General features: G+C 35.5%; 1 protein-coding gene and 1 pseudogene across 7 annotated transcripts in view; one reads left to right on the top strand and one right to left on the bottom strand.

Annotated features, from left to right (window-relative positions):
• Positions 1-20,900, bottom strand: part of LOC105152712 (coiled-coil domain-containing protein 39) — a 231,403-nt gene that overhangs the window by 113,093 nt on the left and 97,410 nt on the right. The window lies entirely within an intron of this gene.
• Positions 2,246-4,642, top strand: LOC147906575 (uncharacterized; annotated as a pseudogene).

Here is a 20,900-nt window from a genome sequence, read left to right as displayed (position 1 = left end):
CGTCGTCGATAATTATTATATATTGTCCGCGTTATCCACGTCGAAATTTATTGCCAAACATCAGCCCATCCTTGTGTAAGTAAATGCCGTACACGTGATTTATATCTTACGCTTTCTTTATCTTATAAAGCTCCCATCAGGACAGCCTCGACATACTTTTGGCCCAGTGGGCCCAAGCGCGGACTCGCAACGCCTCTCGACGTTTGCAGCTGATTTTGAACCTTCGTCGCGAGTCTTCCATCGTTTCGAAAACGTTATCCAACGACTCTATCGTCGGTACAATTTTGGCACGCGTGGTGGAGATTATCGGTTGTACACCATCTTACGATCGATCATTGGATTTATGCAAAATCGTGGAACACTCGAACGTCTCGCTCTCTTCTCTTGTTCCTCTTTTTCCTTCCTCTCACGTTTAGGAGCAGACGCATCTTCGTCGCACGACTCTCTTTCTTTGTCGCGCGTACGCAGGGGCTGTCAACGAAAAGTCACAGCGGCTCGATAAGAAGTTTAAAATATCTGTCCAATGCGATGCCCTCCTCGATTCTACAGGTCTTCAGAGCGCGATGTTTCTTGTGGATCGATTCGCTCGTCTTCTCGATCTCTCTCGCGATTTTTTCACATCTGCCATGTTCGTCTCCAGCTAACAAGAGAACACAACCAGTTGTATATCGCCGATTTAAATGAGCTTTTAGTATGTTGTTCTACAGACAAAAATAAGAGACACGTATTTTTTTATACGTGCTGAGTCGCATGTTAAGGGAGTGAAATCCTCCCTTGTAGAAAATCGATTTTTTTCTTTTGAAACGAATATCTTCGAAACTATGAGAGATAGAAAAAAATTTCTACAATAAAAATTGAATGGTTGAAAGAGTACTTTATAATCATAATAAAACAAATTTTTTTTAGTTATTTATTTATTGTATACCCCCACCCTCCACTCATATTTTCAAAAATTTTTTAATTTTTTATATGTTCAAAATTAAAAAACATTTTACGCTGAAAAACAACGATATTTAAATTCATGTTCCGAAAAATCATTTTTGAGATATGAACAAAAACGTCTTTATAACGCGCTTCGTACCTACATATTCGTCTCATACCGCGTTGGTTGCGCAAGATAGCGATAAAGGCAACAGTTTATCACAGCATCAGTGCAGTAGTGACTATTGAAATAAGTTTTATAAATAATAATAATAATAACAATAATAATAATAATAACAATACCAACAGTGACTTTGTCAACCTGTTAAAATCAGTCAAATACTTTTGAAGGTTTATAAAAGAATATACAAAATATTTTGAACAATTAAGAACAAAGCATTAATAAAGAAATTAATACTTTAATAAAATTTTATTCGCTTCATTTTCATCGTACAGCAGCTAATTTTAATGTTAACATCAATAATGTATTGATAAGACGATGTAAAAAATATGTAAATTTGCTGACACAGATAAAACAATAATTTTTGTCTGCGTATGTTATTTACACATAAGTATAAAAAGGGGCAAATCGTTGGAATGAATTCAGTTTCGTGCTTGATTTCGAATAAGTACTACTAGTTGCTAATGATACTAATTAGTATTTAATAAGTATTTATTTTTTATAATTGCATTATATGTTGATCGTACAATAGCTAATTGTGTTCAATGTTAACATGAATAATGTATTGCAAAACATTGCATCTTATTAATCTAGGTGAAAAATAGTATTCAACTGTTAGGATTTGATGAAATAGTATATTTATAATTTGATAACATTTTTAAAACACTTGTAGGAAGACATCATATATACATTGTACAAAATTGTTTTTTCCCTTGTTCAACGAATTCCTTTGAAGGATAATCAAATAAAAAGGTATCAAATTTATTATGAAATAGACAATAAAAAACTTTTCTCTCTTTCTTTTAGTAATTATTATATTGGAAATGGACATGTAAATAATATTTATAATTTTTAGAAAATAATGCGATTTAATCCACGAAATGCTGTCTGCAGTATTATTACATATTTACTGCCGTGGACTTTCCTGAAAATCCTATAACAGAAGAAGTTATGACGCAGAGAAAAAAGGAAAAAATGATGAAAGAAATGTACGAAGACTATTATGAAAATGAACAAGAAAAATCGTTGAATTTTTTTAAACTCATATCATGATGTACTAGAAGCACAAGAAATAGAACTCGTAGATGAAGAAGAAAATTACGTACGCAATGTAAAAAAAATGGTTTGTGCAATTGATGATATTTCAGAGCAGAATATAAAAAAGGAGCACTTGAATATTGGAGAAGTGGTAAGTTAAAGCCGAGAACAATTGAATCTGTAAAATCAAGATTTCGGAAAGTAATGTCAGCAGACCAATTGCGACGATGAGAAAAGCAAATGAATGTAGGTGGTAGCAGACTTGAAAAGTTGGAACGAATTTCAATATACATGTTAGATAAATTTATTGAAGCTATTCGTAAAGGGATAATGATCCATGATATTGATATTACACGATGGACTTTGCAAGCGCAACAACAAGTTAGGGTTAAACTTATTAGGTTTTAAAGCATAACACGAATGAGTTAGAAGATTTAAGCTCGCGCATCAAATTATATCTAGAAAAGTTATGAAATTTATAATTAAAAAAGCTTTAATGTCAAAGGTAACTTTACAGGCAGACAGCAATAGATTTATTGAAAATGTCAATTATTATATTAACCATTATGGAATTGAAAATGTGTATAATTCGGACCAAAGTCGTTTTCAATTAGAATTGCTGGTCATACATTGGCACAGAAAGGTGTAAAAAAAGTAGAGTCTGTAGCATAGTCAATATCTGCGATTACGCACAGTTATACAATACAATACCTGTTATTTCAGCCAATAATAGATTATTATCTCCACTTCTTATAGTATTAAAAGAACTTAATGGGACATTAGGTCCTAGGGTACAAGAAATGTATATTGCAAATAATATGTTTATTATGTCATCAAAATCTGATAACTAATATCTAATTATTTTGAAACTTGGGTAAGGGAAGTATATTATTCAAATGTTGAACCAAATTCAGTTTTATTGTTAGATTCATGGACTGGTCATTGTCCGGATATAATTCAAAGAAATAGACCAGATTCTGCACAAGATATTGTTTTATTAACCATACCTGGAACAACAGAAAAAATACAATCGTTAGATTTTTGGATTCCATTTATGGAAGAATTTCGTCAAGCATTTTTCAGATGTAGTCATGCTTTTACATCTTGATGTAAAACTTCATTCTAGAAACGCTATTTTAAAATTACAATCATTAATGCACAATCAGTTTTCATCGCTAAGTTTATTAATTTGTTTAAATACTTGGTACAAAAGTGGATATTTGAAACATAGGCCAGGAGAATTTGACACACCGGTCGATTTTTGTTTTAAAAAACATTCGAAAGCAACATGCGATATTTGTGGTGAAATAGCTGTAATATTACTTGCGCATGAAGCAAAAAGTCTCTCTGTATAACCCATGTTTTCCATGATCATCATATTTGTCTGTATGAACGTAAATATTGTAATGATTTATATGTATACATTATAAAAAGATAATTTTAAGCAATGTCTAAAAAAAGACACATGGTGTGTGCTTTTCACGTTTTAATTGTAGTAAATACAAAATAAAAACAAATATTGATTATTGACATTTTATATCAATACAAATACCATATTATATTAATAAAAATACCAAAAACTAACAATAACTTTAAAATTATTGTATCGTAGAATTGCAAATAAAGAAAGTAAAACAAATTATATAAGTGTGTTCAAAAAGTCCCGGACCTGGTGAATAACTTGAAAAAAAAAATTTTTGAAAAAACGCCGAAACACGTGAAACGATTTTTCAAAAAATCTATCTTTTGAGAGGAGTTGCGACTCCCCGCCCCCAATGGGGCACGTGGGGCACGAGGGGGGTCGAAAATATTAAATAGCAACATAGGTCAAGTGGGGGCTCATTTGAAAGGTCTTTTCGAGGCGAATCCAAAACACTACACATAGAGGGCGCTGCGTTCACTTTTGGGGGGAAATTTAAATTTTGAAGATTTTTGACTCAGAAACATTAAAAAAATTTAGTGTTTCGATAATCACTGGAACACATGAAACGATTTTTCAAAAAACTTATCTTTTGAGAGGGGTTACGACCCCCCACCCCCAATGGGGCACGTGGGGTACGAGGGGGGTCGAAAAATAGCAACATAGGTCAAGTGGGGGCTCATTTTAAAGGTCTTTTCGAGACGAATCCAAAACACGCAGGACTTTTTGCACATGAAACACACCGTATTTGTTGTCACACATGTACATCAATGGTCGCGTTTTTGAATGCCGATAAAGACACTTGAAGTCATAAGTTCAAATTGAATCATTATTATTTTACACTTTATGTAACTTTCTTGCCTGATAAAGCTGTTTTGTCGTAGTTCATCTCTGTAATTTTGAAATCAAGCGTCTTTATCGCTGTTTTTGTGGTTATTTTCTTTTTCCTTCAACGTCGTGATTTTTCCTACATTTAAGATAACATGGCTCCTCTCACCTTAAAAATCAAATAACTCCGCCGAAAATGATCGCAGCGCCCTCTATGCGCAGTGTTTTGGATTCGTCTCGAAAAGACCTTTCAAATGAGCCCCCACTTGATCTATGTTGCTATTTAAGATTTTCGACCCCCCTCGTACCCCACGTGCCCCATTGGAGGCGGGGGGTCGCAACCCCTCTCAAAAGATAGATTTTTTGAAAAATCGTTTCACGTGTTTCGGCGTTTTTTCAAAAAAATTTTTTTTTTCAAGTTATTCACCCGGTCCGGGACTTTTTGAACACCCTGTATATCTACCTAGGTGTATGCATAAGTTTTTTCCGGTTTAACTAAGAGATGGCGCCAGCGAAAAGTATTAATTTGACACATACGCCATTTTGTTCGTCTGACATTTAACTACAAACACACACAAGTTGAGTCCGCCAAAAACTAGCGTCTTTGTTTTATCGTTCAGTGATCATGTCGAGTTTTGTGCCTGAAAAAGAACATTTACGGCACTCATTGCTTTTTTTATTTAATCAAAAGAAAAAGGCTGTTGAAAGTCATCGTTTGCTGGTAGAAACATATGGTGAACACGCTCCATCGATTAGAACATGTGAGACATGGTTTCGACAATTTAAAAATGGTGATTTCAATGTGAAAGACAGTGAGCGCTCTGGTAGACCACAAAAATGCGAAGACGAGCAATTGCAGGAATTGGATGAAGATCCAACTCAAACTCAACGGCAATTAGCAGAAGTATTACATGTATCACAAGAAACAATCAGCAGACGTTTACGAGCAATGGGAAAGATCAATAAACTCGGTAAATGGGTCCCACATAATTTGAATGAACGTCAAATGGAAAATCGCAAAGTCACTTGTGAAATGCTGCTTCAACGCTACGAAAGGAAATCATTTTTGCATCGAATTGTGACGGGTGACGAAAAATGGATTTATTTTGAAAACCCGAAGCGGAAAAAATCGTGGCTTTCACCTGGCGAAGCCGGTCCATCAACACCAAGGCCAAATCACTTCGGCAAGAAGACCATGCTCTGTGTCTGGTGAGACCAGAGCGGTATTGTGTATTATGAACTCTTAAAGCCCGGCGAAACCGTTAATACACAATGCTATCGCCAACAAATGATTAATTTAAACCACGCATTAATCGAAAGACGAATGGGCCAAAAGACATGGCAAAGTGATTTTGTTATACGACAATGCGCTGTCTCACACAGCAAAACCAGTGAAAGACACCTTGAAATCGCTTGGATGGGACATCTTTCCGCACCCGCCGTACTCCCCAGACCTGGCGCCATCTGACTATCACCTCTTCGCATCAATGGGGCACGCGCTCGCAGAGCAGCACTTCAGCAATTTCGAGGAAGTTGGAAAATGACTCGACGAATGGTTTGCCGCAAAAGACAAGCAGTTTTTCTGGCATGATATTCATAAATTATCTGAAAGATGGGCGAAATGTGTAGAAGCCGATGGCCAATATTTTGAATTTAAAAAAATTAATTTCCCTTGAAAATTACATGTTTTTTTTTACCAAAAAACCGGAAAAAACTTATGCATACACCTGGTATATTCTAGCCAATTTATTATTGAAGTACAGTAATATATAATTAATTACTTATTTGAAATACTAATTGTAAGAATACTGAACAACAGTGCTTTTAATACTTGTTAAAATAAGTAATTAATTACTGTCTTTCAATATTAGTCAATATTAGATTTCTATAAAAATATAATGCCATTACTTCTCAATTCATATTCTGCATATAAAAATAAATTTATGTAACACAATTAACGTACCATATTTTTTAATGTTTTTCTCAGATGCACCAATAATGGTACTTATAAATTTCCGCCTATCTACTCGACTACGAGTTTGAAATTGAGTTCCAGAATATACTCGTAAATTATTATCGGCATTCTGCGACAAATTGTTTTTTTTTCATTATTAGTTAGTCTCTGATTGTAAAATAAGATACGCAAGTTTACATAGGTTATTATAATGTTTTTTATAAATTAATAAGTAGAAAGGAAAGTATATCAAAAATATACAATATATTATTGATAAATGCAATATAAATTATTAATAATAGAATAAGTACCTTTTTTTTTGTTATTAATTTATAAGAAGTACCGCATTTATAGGTTACTTCAAATTTATATTCACAAGTTTCACATTTTATCCATTTTCAATTTATATGAAGCACCGCACTTGCACGTTATTTCCATAGTAAAATCAACTGACTACGCACAATCAATGCTGCATATGCTGACTTATAGCATAGGAGTAAATCGATTTTTTGCATAAAATCGCATTAATAAGACATATCATATCAGTATCAGTGATTTCGCCCTGATAAGATGAAAGATTCAAAAAACGTCGACATTAGCAATGGATAAAAACATAGTGATAATCAGTTAATCCTCTGATATCTTTAAAAATACCTGCACGGAAAAAACGCTACAATCGGAAATGATAATTTTCGCTCATCAATACATTTGGTTGTGATAACTGTAAGATGAACATATCCTTATCATTATTTCTGGTTGTAGTAACTGTAGTAATTTTTTCCGTGTGGGAAAGCATTATCAAGATGACGTCTTATCAATACATTATTGATGTCACTATTAAATGGAATAGCTGCTCTACCATGAAAATGAAATGAATAACATTTTATTAAAGTATTAATTTCTTTATTAATGCTTTGTTCCTAATTGTTCAAAATATTTTATATATTTTAAAACCGTATAAAAAGAAGAGCATAAAAAACTACCACACAAGTTATAATTTGTGATATTTAATTACATTAATTAAAACATTAGACGTTTCGACCACAATCTGGTCATCCTCAGTAAATTCACAATATTCTTAAAATGCAGAGTTACATAAGCTAACTATTAAATTCAACCGTCGTATGATATAATTATATAAATGTGTTCTTTCATATGTGAAGATGCTTTGTACAATACTGTTACACCGCCAATTATCATATCACGAAAAGTGTAGAACGAGAATTTCTAGATTCAATATAACAAATTTGCGTATCATTAATATCTTCTAATCGAAATGTGTAAGAATAGAATCGTTACCTGTTTTACAGCAAAAAAAATATAATGATGAATCTCAAGTACATCACACCAAAGGAAGAATCATCTTCGATATTTACAAAAAACTTACTAATTCTGGGAGATATTTAAACTATTTTTCGAATCATCTGTTAGTACCTAAAAGGGGCGTAATCATCGGGAAATTAGATAGAATTTTGCTTTTATCCTATCCAAAATTTCATGAAAAAAACATCTCTGATTTAATTCACACTCTTTTAATGAATGGTTATCCTCTTAAATTCATATTTTCAACAATAAAAAATAGAATAAAAACCTTAGAAAGTAGAACTAATTTAGATCAAAATCGTGAGGAAAATAATAACGAATGTGATTCTAATGCTAATTCAAAGAAAAAGTTTTTCACGATACCATATTTAAGCAAAGTATCTGAAAAATTCAAAAAACTTTCACATATTCATGGCTTTAACATAGTTTATAAACCTATGAATAAAATGAATACATTTATAAAAACTGGAAAAGATTCTTTGCTTAAGGATGATCATCGTGGAGTAGTCTACAAAATTAATTGTTTAAATTGTGGATCTTCTTATGTTGGTCAAATAAAAAGCAAATTAAAAACTATCGTATTAAAGAACATAAGGCTGACATAAGAAAATCTACTTCTGAGATGTCAGGTTTCACGTCACCAGTTGAATAGATGCATGAATTGGATTGGGATAACATGAGAATTTTAGACACAGAACAATCATTAATGAAAAGAAGAATTTCTGAAATGATATACATAAAAGGCCAAATAAGTGGTATCAATAAGCAAAGTGACACTGAAGGTTTGCCTGAAGGTTTATCTACCTCTTCTTAAGAAAGATCTCTCTCATACTTAATAAATAATTCTAGAACTTTCTAAACTTTTGACTCATATATATAAATAGTGGAAAACTATATGATATGACAAATAACAACACACAATGTCCCGACAAATTTCCATCTGTGCAAAGGATGTACTTGAAATTCATCATTATATTTTTTTGCTGTAAAACAAGTAACGATTCTATTCTTACACATTTCGATTAGAAGATATTAATGATACTCAAATTTGGTATATTAGAATCTAGAAATTCTCGTTCTACACTTTTCGTGATATGATAATTGGCGGTGTAACAGTATTGTACGAAGCATCTTCACATATGAAAGAACACGTTTATATAATTATATCATACGACAGTTGAATTTAATGTCAGCTATATGTAACTCTGCATTTTAAGAATATTGTGAATTTACTGAGGATGGCCAGATTGTGGCCGAAACGTCTAATGTTTTAATTAATGTAATTAAATATCACAAACTATAATTTGTGTGGTGGTTTTTTATGCTCTTTTTTTTATACGTTTTGAATTATAACCACGTTTTTATGATGTATTTTATATATTCTTTTATAAACGTATTTTCAAAAGTATTTGACTGATTTTAGTAGGTTGACAAAGTCACTGTTGCTGTTGATATTGTTATTATTATTATTATTATTATGTTATTGTTATTATTATTTACAAAACTTATTTCAATAGTCACTACTGCACTGTGATAAACTGTGTTGCCTTTATCGCTATCTCGCGCAACCAATGCGGTATGAGACGAATAGGTACGGAGCGTGTATATAGAGACTTTCTCGTTCATATCTTAAAAATGGTTTTTCGAAACATGATTTAAATATCGTTGTTTTTCAGCGTAAAATGCTTTTTAATTTTGATCATATAAAAAATTAAAAAATTTTTGAAAATATGAGTGAAGAGTGGGGGTATACAATAAATAAATAACTAAAAAAAATTTGTTTTATTATGGTTATAAAGTACTCTTTCAACCATTCAATTTTTATTGTAGAAATTTTTGTCTATCTCTCATAGTTTCAAAGATATTCGTTTCAAAAGAAAAAAACCGATTTTCTTTAAGGGAGGATTTCACTCCGTGTCTCTTATTTTTATCTGTAGAACAACATACTAAAAGCTCATTTAAATCGGCGACATACAACTGATTGTGTTCCCTAAGTATCGACAACGACTGGTCACGTTACGGTATCGTGAACTCGTTAAATCCTTTTCTGTCCATTGTGAGCGCACTGTCTTTGTCTATCACTACGAATCCATATTTTTGTTGCCAACAGTCGCGGTACATACAAAATTCGTTGTACAACATATCACTATTCACATGATCGTTGTAAATGTGTTTCAAGTTGGTACTGTCCTGTTTAAACAGGATCAGAAGGTTCGCGTTGTCACGTATCAGATGTTTAGATATCCTCGCGTACGTCTGACAGAGATAGAAGCAGTCAACGTTCGACTCATCGAAAAATATTCTCTCACCGCATTCTGCATGCCATGTCATCAAAAATAAAAATAGAATTGGACGCGCCTCGCACGGTGGAACGACATCGCTGTTATTGGAGAACGTAAAGTAACCGATTACATCGATAGACGTAAACAAATTTTAGAGATAAAATTTGGCTGTTGCAATGATTTCGAGTAGACGTATACGTTCTCGAAACGTTCGGGCTCTCAAGTAAGCTTATGAGAACGTTAGTTTTACCACAATTCGACGGGCCGCAAATGATCGTGCATATAATACTCGGCAGCATTTCGCCATGCTTAAGCTTCTCCGCGCTGCCTCCCATCATTCGCGATTTCGCGTCGCAGTTCACATATCATCAGCGATTGCAGCACGAATTTCATGCTCACACTATGGGCTGTGCGCTCTCGAACAACTATAAAGGCGCGCGAATCAACGAATCACGCAATAGCAAAATGTATCTCGCGCTGTGTCAACCTTCTGATTCGAAATTTGAGCGCCGATCAGTTGCAATATATATCGAAGATCATACTCTTACGCGTGTACGGCTATTACATCGAACACATTTGAGACAAGCTTCCTGAACATGTGAGAAGGCAGATTCGAAGGGAGGTTCGAACCTATCGTCGCTGAGACGAGCATCATAACCGTGGCAGTGGACGCACATCGACGTCCCACATCTAAGATAAAGTAAATTATAGCGAAGGCAGCTTGAATCGAGCGATAAACGCGCTTCTTTTCGAGTTACATATCTCTAGCGAGCTACTAGCGGCCCAGGTACTCGGCTTACGAAGCGATTAGCCAGAGGTGACGCGGGCATAAATCCGCTGAACGCGGCGTGCCGAGAACACGACATTGCGTATTCGCACAGCAATAATCTCACCGATGGATACGCGACAGACAAGGTACTAGCCGAGAAGGCGCATTACCGCGAATGATTCGGCTCTGAGCGAAAAAGCCGCCGCTACTGCCGTCTGGGCAGCGATGAAAGCCAAGACCAAGATCGACATGGGCATGAAACCGAAGAAGAAGATGACGAAAAAGCGAATACTTCCAACGGCGAAACGAGGCAGTGCGTTACCTTTTCTGCCAATATTGGGCGCGCTCGGGTACTTGATCGGCGGAGCGGCCAGCAAAGAGATAAACGATAGCAAAATCGCGCGATGTCAGCTCGAAGAGCTTCAAAGACCATGCGAGGGAACAGGACCGCGGACTGTATCTCGCTCCATACAAATATGGACGCGGACTATATCTCGGCCGTACAAATGCGGGCAGGGTGTAGTTGTAAAGAAAAAAAAAACGTCAAAGAGATGTTTAAAAATGCCGTCTGGCGCAACTACCGATGTGCAATTGGACGAGCTTGCAAGATGTATGCGCATATCATACTTTACGCGTTTTCTTGCATAACGCATTACCGACGATCGGCGCGCTCCGAAACGAAAATGATATCGGAAATCTGGACGATACGGATCCTGGTATTCACTGGGTAGCGTACGCTACCCAGAGGAACAACCGCGTCGTGTAGTCTTTGACAGTTTCGATAATCTTCGACCGTCTAAGGAACTGGTGCGATATTTCGAGAACAGTGCTACAACGATAGGTACACTATCGCACGTCCTATCAGACATACAATCAAAGCTTCTGCGGACAGATGTGTTTGCGGTTTTTACAAATGGTAGACGCGCGTGAAAAATTTAAAAAGCTTGACGAGATGCTGTGAAATCCCAGTATTAGTCGAACGCTTTTTCCGTCATGTCGCTGACACTTATGCTGAGCGGGAATAGCACCGTCTTCGCGACAAACTATTAGGTGTACAAATAAGTTTCCGCCGTTTTTAATAAAAAATTAAGCATTTACTGTGAAAGAACGATACATAATGTTTTATTGATGTAAGTCAAAATGTAAGTGCAAGTTCTTTTTGCGTTTGGCACGAATCTTCATTCAATAATGCTTCCAATTCCGCGTTTTCGTACACTTTCGGCCTTCCACTACGTTCTTTGTCTTCGACATCAAATTCACCGTTCTTAAATTTTTGAAACCATTCACGACAATTTCTCTCACTTAAGGCAGCCTCATCATATGCTTCTACAAGCAATCGAGACTCAGCTGCAGATTTCTTCAAATTAAAGAAATAAATCAAAAGTTCCCGCAAATGACGCTTATTCGGCTCAAAACTCGGCATTTTCGCAAAAAAAAAATATATGATGCTGATACAAAATCGCTAGTATTTCAAGGTTATGTTATTGACAGATGTCCAACCTTACGATATAATGTTTTACATCTAACAATTTTAATCATAGCTTGCTAGTGGCGCTGTCTTTTGTCAAACGGCGGAAACTTATTTGTACACCTAATACTTTCCCGCCATAGATTTGAATGACTGCGATTATGAGCTCGGTCTGTCGATTTTTGAGAATTATCACACGATACCGAACGTGAACGAATCGAACAACAAATTTTATTTTCCCAAAGACGACGCGGAAATTAAAATTAGCAAGGGTTCGTACGAAGTATGAGACATAAATGAATTTTTGAAATGCGCGATTTTACGAAAACGTCCGCACCACGATGCGCTTGAAACCGTAGTGTGTGGTAATAATAACAACAACAACAATGACACCGATGACGATAATAGTGAGGGTGGAGAATATCCGCGCAAATTACAACATGATGAGATGCGAGATTAGATGTGCATACAGAATAAACTTTGGCAAGCCACAACAGCATTAGATCGCTGCTGGGATTCTCGTCGAAACGGCCGTTTCTATACGTCGAGGCCGTCGAGGGAAAACTGACAAAGAACAAAGTGGTCCAGGGTGCTAATGTAGTATTGAGAAATAATTGTGTCGTGTTCATATACGATTCTATATGAGATTCTATATGAACTCAACGGAAAAGCTTATTATGCTTACGACCGTAAGCATAATAAACACACTTAAAAAAAACTATGTAACAATGTCATCCGACAGAAGCGTGATTCTGCGGAATGCCGGCTTAAGATGCGCGGACTACTGCGGCCGGATACATTAATTTTTGTGTACTGCTCTACGTACTGCTGGGATTTTGCGAAGATTATAAACGCGTGGTGATCAACGCTCGTCACGAGTTGATTTTAATACGAGCGCGCAACGACAACAATTGTCTGACGGGAGATCCGGCGACAGAGCCAACGTTCGAATTATTCAAAGTACAATGACGCACATGTTATTGAATGAGATAAATAAGCTGTCGATGCTACGCGCTTTAGAGAGCGAACGATATCTGAGCATGGCTTTTCGCTCATGGGATACAAGTTTTCGCTCTTACAGAGCACAACCAATTCGTGGCCACCAATTCGTGACTTCTCGAGCTGAATGGCCATCACAAGATGACTATTCAGCTCGAGAAGTCGCGCTACGTCATTTTCGCTATGCAAATAAGTCGAAAAAACGTCATGTCCGAGGATAATCGATTCGACGACTGCAAATTAACCAATGCGAAACTCTACCTGAATTCGGAATGTTATCCGTACGATGACTTGAATCAGGATTTTGATAAAAACAGATGTGCGATTCTGTACTTGTACGCGCGTTTCGGCAAGGGTTACTACAGATACGAGTATCTTGAATCGAGTCTCACCTTTACAACTTTTTTATGTAATGGTCCGTTCGTGATCATCGATTACTCTCGACAGAACGAATCGGTCAAGAGTGGCATCGTGCGATTAGACTTTGAATGTAAAGAGAACGTGCCCGCAAATACAACAGCCTATTGTCACATCATACACGATCGCGTAGTTCATTATAATCCATCATTATAATCCATTGACTAACGTGCGCAAAATCATCTAAGTGCACCTCTGACACGATATAAAATTTACGATACGCCAAATCGATCAAAATCGACCACAGTCTTTTCGACGACATGCCCGTGCCAACATTCGTGGATCTGCAAGGATTTATCATTAACAAAAAATTTATCATGAAGGGAGTGGCGATGTTGAAACAGGAAACCGTTCTGACACATTACATTTTTACGAGTCCGTGCTATGGAAATGTTTGACAAGATCCAACAGGTTTTGCGCTTCCTGATTAATTGTTTATCATCATGGATTGTGATAGGAGGACGGGATGGCCTCGTACAACGAGGCGAAATGCCTGATCACGGCGGCTGTATTTGAAGATGATGCTATCGTGTACGTTAAGAGACGCGAGAAACGAACGTGTGGAACTTGCTTCTGGATGAGTGAGAACGCATGTACACCTTGGATGCGGTTTACAAAAACATGGAATCTTTATGTAATCTAGATGTTACTAATACTATACGATGCAGACAACATGTTAAGAATTGTGCGTTACAAAATGTATTGAAAATATATAAGTGGTGGTTGCAAAAAAATTTTTAAATAAAAATAACGTTAACGTATTTATTATGTATTTCTTTTTCCCTTCTTTTGTAATACATGTATGAACGTACATATAAACATATAAACATTATACATATAAACATATGTATAAACGTATATATAAACGTATGTATGTATGTATGTATGTACGGACGTATTAACGTATGTATAAACGTACGTATAAACTAGACAAAAAAAAATGCGTACGTGATAAAACGTGTCGCGACATGTACGAAATTCTTGGAAAGAGGGGAGGCCTGCCAGAAGTATTATTATATACGTCACAATTTATACGGATGCAATCAGTCTTCCGCTATCCGCTTGTACGAACGGTTGAAAAAATGTATGTGTCTTCACTAAAGACAATAACGCATCATACGACGTGAAAAAGGAATATAACATGTAAGTTTCAACGTTTTATACACAAAAGAAACGTTTTTAACATTATGTATGGACACAATACGGAGCATCGCTCGGTTCGTTTACTGAGCAGATGTTACAATTTAACGAATGCGGGCTACAAATTTTTGGAAATTGGAGATCGACATTGATCCACCGAGTTACGTGCAGATCGTCCTGAGAGATCATCGCAGACATGAACTGTCGCTGTTTTTGGAAACGTGGAAGGGCCTCTATGGGCAGCGATGGAATGTTTACAAGATGCTGCGCCCATTTGTAAATTTCCGATTTAAGCCATTATTTACAACCGGCGCAGTACTACGCCTATAATGGCTTGCCCACAGTTGATCGACTCGTACAAGCGTAGTACTGATTACATTTCAATTTTAGTACTGCACTTGTATCGGAATACCAGCACTGGCGTACAAGTGTTGGCTCAGTACTGGCGTAATTCTGGCCTAATACAAATTGATTTTATGATGGCAAATCCGTATCTTCCACAGCTCTGTCAAGCATGGGCAAAATATTGGCATGGTAAAAAAAAGTGCTAACAATAAAAATAATCAACCCATTCTGGTTCTATTATTAATGTATTCCCAGAGTGAGATGATCTTGCACAAAATACAAATAGCTATATTAAGTGGTTTCATCTATCTAATATTTTTATACTTTATGATGTTTCTTTCGCAATTTCAGATGCAATAATGTATAATTTAAAATTGAACATAGTTATTTAAATGATCATCGGATACAATTCATGGTACTTTACATTGAATCATGAAATGATTTTCTATGAAAATTGAGAATATAATGTGTAGAATATATATTATTTTAATATTCATCTTTTCTTATCAAAATAATTTTTAGTCTAAACAAATATTTGTAATTTTTAATTTTAAACAAATTTTACTATGAATGGATAATTTGTTTAATAATGCAAAATATATTTATACAATATAATTGTAGTAACAATGTTGATTTAACTACACTCTTAGAAAAAAACTTTTGTTGATTAATTATTGTTCAGTTGGCCGTATTTAGAATGCGGCAAATTTTTGCGCCCGTAATCTCTATCGCGTCGCATTTTGCCATGCGGCAAGCGTTTCCACGTCCACTGTGCAGAAGCCTATATACGTTGACAATGTTTCAAAATTAACTGCCAGTACTGAAAATCTATAGTTTACATCACATGCTCTATAGATTTTCAGTACTGGCAGTAAATTTTGTAACACACCCGTTGTATAGCCAATCTCCGCAGTTCTGCACTGCGCAAAGAGTTGACGCCGTCTGGAAATAATCTCGATTCGCGATTCTTGCGTAAAAACATGATGGCGGTTCGCAGCGTCCATATAATTATTGTGTAATATGTGTGGTGTACGTGCGATTAATATTGTGCAGCAATAATTCCAAGCCTAAGAAGAAAGAAGACCCAAGCAAAATATCCCTTGCATAGTGAGTTCGGTAAGAAATCTGAATCATTCATATAGATATATGAAGAACGTGAAAGAGAGAGAGAGAGAGAGAGAGAGAGAAAGAGAGAGAGAAAGCATGCATGGGCAGGCGTATGCGTGCGTACGTGCGTGCGTGTGCGTGTGCGTGTGCGTGTGCGCGCGCGCGTGTGTGTGTGTGTGTGTGTGTGTGTATTTGCGCGTGCGTGCGTGCGTACAAATTTATTATGGCTTTTTTCAGTTGATTTTAACCCCAAATATGGCTAATACAGTAATTTATTATATCTATTTCACTGCATCATTATTTAATTTATTCCGCGCAAAATCTTATTAAACCGCGAGATATGAATATTTTCCATTGAAGTTCTGTAATATAGACGTCCATGTGATTCTTATTATTCTCTGCTTTAAGGGGATGCTGGAGTGTCCTGTTTTATCATTAAATTTTAAAAACGCCTTTCTCGTAACTGAGTTTATGGATTGAAAAATCCTTCTCCACAATTAAAGTATCGACAACAACGCAAGTCGCCAGCTACATTTGAATACGAAAAACGAAAGAAAATTAAAGACTTATAGTTTTGTTATCGGCTTCTGTAGTCAACACATCACAATATGTATTGCATATAAGAGTTTCAGATCTTGCACGTTCATGAAAAGTAGCTGGCGAATTGCGGAAAACCGAAACGAACAATCCTATGCTTTTAGAAACGCGATAGGAGTTTTAGTATAAGAGAAAGGCGTGTACAAAAATTTCGTTTGTATATTACGAGTGAAATTGACGTGTAGCCATGAAACTGAGCAGTATTTTAGTTCCGCGATATTCCGATAGCGGCGCTGTCATGAAAAGTGCGTCACTGAACCATAGAAATGATCTGAATTATCGACCTACTCAGGCCCATATCAATCAAAACGTGCCCTGGTCAAAGTTTTTTCTTTTGAGAGGAAAAATAATAAAATAAATATGATATTAGTTATTTCAATTTTGTTGAAATAATTTCTTCCTAAACAAGAAACATACCATATTATTTACATATGAATACAAATGAAGATAATTATTTTAATTACACTGTTCTGTCTTTTACATACATTTTATTTAGTAAATTATTGATGCATATATATAAAATAACATATACATATATATATACATGTATGTATATGTATGTATGTGTATATATATGTTTATATATATATATATATATATATATATATATATATATGCATATATAATAGCATACATACATACGCGTGTGCGCGCGCGCGCGTGTGTGTGCGTGTACATATATACAACACATGTTTAAACTTTATTTACTGAATTATTTACACATGCATATATCAAGGTTCGGAACGTGATGTGTTTCGGTTGAGCTTTCTTTCTGCTCGGATGTCGGAACGACAAGCGGCAATCTCGTAACAGACGTAGCATATAAATGAAATTTTCGAATACACTTTGTTCTTATACTAAAGCTCGTAACTCGTTTCTGCAAGCATAGTATTGTTCTTTGAGGTTTTCTGTAAATCGCCAGCTACTTATGCAAGGTCTGAAATTATTGTATACAGCACATTTTTGACTCGGATGTCGAGTCTTAGTAAGAAGCGCCATTCCTCCTATCGGTCGCGCGCAAACGAAGTAGTATTGCTATTCAACTATAGAAATGGATTGAACCATTGTAAATAAATCAGCAATATATTATCAGCCGAAAACGCCATAATATATTTTTGTATATATAGAAATATACATCAAGATCGTTGTTTAGAGAAGGAATCATGCGTTCTTGATGTATCGATGATGATGCCAGAATCGATAGAAATCACATTCTTGAATTGCAGAACGAATTATTGAAACAGAAGTACGACAGAGTGAGACAGAGAAAAAACAAAAAAGGATAGAAACTCCGATTGTAATCGGTGAGACTTCGCATGCCGAGCTGGGCTCGTCGAACGAAACAGCGAGTCTATCCTTCAGAGTCTCTCTCTCTCTCTCTCTCTCTCTCTCTCTCCTCTCCTCTCCTCTCCTCTCCTCTTCTCTCCTCTCCTCTCTTCTCCTCTCCTCTCCTCTCCTCTCCTCTCCTCTCCTCTCCTCTCCTCTCCTCTCCTCTCCTCTCCTCTCCTCTCCTCTCCTCTCCTCTCCTCTCCTCTCCTCTCCTCTCCTCTCCTCTCCTCTCCCCCCATCTCTCTACGGTCGCTTGTTTCTAGCGACCGAAAATGCTTTCTGGAAAATTTCGGCCGCTCAATACGTATAATTAAGAGGAGAAGGAACATTATAGATAAAATATAAGTTTTTAATAAATTATGCTAATCCTATATCCCTCCAATTTATGTATAATAGCAAAAATAATTTCAAAACACGAATTTACGGGATATTTCTATGATTTTCCATGAGCCTTATATACCACGTTCATAGAAAAGATTTGCAAAACCTCGGCGTGGTCTCACGCGTAAGATGCGAGATCTGAATGTTAGAGATCTCATGATCAATTCCTTTTTTCTTTTTTCATAATTTTTTTTTTTAAATAAGTGATTGAAGACATTGTTAACAAACATATATTACAGGCTAAATATATTTTTATTTAATTATTGAAATTATATGTGTATTTCTAAACGTTTTAATTTACCTTTAGAAAAAATCCAAAAAAAAATTATGTTTCTGTAATAATGTAACGTCGATCAGTACTTTCTGTGAAATGTTTTTTTTATAATTATCATCCGAAAGAAAATTCTGATAATCAATCAAATCGCAAAAGTGCGATTAATATAATTATAAGGATGATTAATATAATTATAAGGATGATGTCAATATAATTTTATAATTAAAAAGCCTTTATATGTGCCTTTATATGCAACATACAAATAATTTTTTATTTATCTATTAAAGTGATTCGGTATTCTTCCTATAGTTATTGGAATACATATTAAATTTTGGGTCGACTTTTGAGGCATTGCCTTCTTTCCCCCCGCCGCCGCCGCTCAATGCTCGACGGCTGAGCTGCACCGGATCGCGCGCGGATGTGTATTTCAGGAGCGTTGCACTAAGAAATATGCTCCGTATCTTCTAGCAAATTATCAATCCTTTAGTTTCCTTAGTCTTCTGTGATGTCTTCTTTATTCAACATGCCTTCTTTATTCACATGTTGAATAAAGAAGACATCACGGAGTTATTGAAGTTGAATCATTCCAGTTTAAAATTACGCATCTCGTTCTGTATCGACTCTTATTAGTCTTAAATTGATATTATCAGTATTCTATATTAAAAGATATTATATTTTGTGGCACATAAGCGTGGTCAGTAGCTCTTTGAAAGAAAACCGAATGTATCAATGTAATGTATAAAAATAATAAAGTAAATATTTTAAAAGTACATAATATTTAGTAAAATATATATACTTATTAATATGATGTTCAATCACTATTATTAAGAAAATAACAATTATGTAAGAAGGAAAATATTTTTATAATAATTTTCATGCTAAAATGTTGTCATGATAATTTTCATGTTGGAAGGTATGATAGCAGCATGTTTCTTATACTGTGACGCTCCTGAGATGCATGTCCGCACGCGATCCAGCGGTTCAGCCGTCGACTGTTGAGCAATTGTAAAGGAAAAATAGGCAGCACCTCAGAAATTGGCTCGAAATGTGTAACTAGTTCTGAGCACACTAAAGTATACATATAATTTCTATAATTTTATAAAAATATATTTGGAGTAGTATGTTGTCATTAATAACGTTATATGTTAAAAAAAAAAAGTAAGAAAAAAAGGAAAAAGCAGGATTGAACATAGGATCCTCAACATTCTGATCTCGCACCTATCGCCCGAGACCACGCTGAGTTTTTACAAACCGCCTCTATGAACGCGGTACATAAAATACACGGAAAATCGTAAATTATATCTCGTTAACTATCACATTTTGAAATCATTTTTGCTATTATATATTAATGAGAAAGGTATATGATTAACTCTTTCACTAATATCATGTGAGACTCGTGGTAAAGAAATCGAGCCAAACATAAACAATATGTTCCAGGCTGTTAATTATGGCACGCGCCATCGTAACTTAAATCGTAGAGCAAAGGATTAATATAATTTAATAAAAATTAAGTATTGTCTAGAATGTCTCTTTCCTCCTTATGATACACGCCAAGCGGTCGAGATCGTCGAGAAAATATTTTCGGTCGCTAGAAACAAGCGACCACAGAGAGAAGGACAGAGACAGATGACTCATTGTTTTGCTAGCGGGACCAGTTCGGCGTGTCCGCGCGGAGACTCACCGATTACAATCGGAGCTTCTATCCGTTTGTTTTTTCTCTGTCTCGCTCTATCGAAATAACAAAAATTGAAAGAATTTTAAATCACGAACACGGTTGCCAGTGATCCGTTTTTTTTTTTGACAGACTTCGGACTTCTTGGACTAATATTCAATACTCCAGCAGATGTGAAAATCTCCAATTTTTGTCGAATTAAAATTCTTTCATTTTCTTTTTATTAAATTATATTAATCATATATCTTTCTCATTAACGTAGCAAAAATGCAAATGCAAAAATGATTTCAAAACGTAAACATTGATGAGATATACAATAGTTTACGACTTTCCATACACTATATGTATCGCGTTCGTCGAGGTGATCTTCAAGATCGCGTGCTCTCGGGCGTTGGGTGCAAGATCTGAATATTGGAGATCTTATGTTCGATTCTGCTTTTTCCTTTTTTAATTTT

This window comes from Acromyrmex echinatior, unplaced genomic scaffold, assembly GCF_024713525.1.
Source record: "Acromyrmex echinatior isolate Ae372 unplaced genomic scaffold, ASM2471352v2 Scaffold20, whole genome shotgun sequence".
Classification (NCBI taxonomy): domain Eukaryota; kingdom Metazoa; phylum Arthropoda; class Insecta; order Hymenoptera; family Formicidae; genus Acromyrmex; species Acromyrmex echinatior.
Note: the sequence above shows the minus strand (reverse complement) of the source record. Positions and strands in the feature narration are given on the sequence as shown.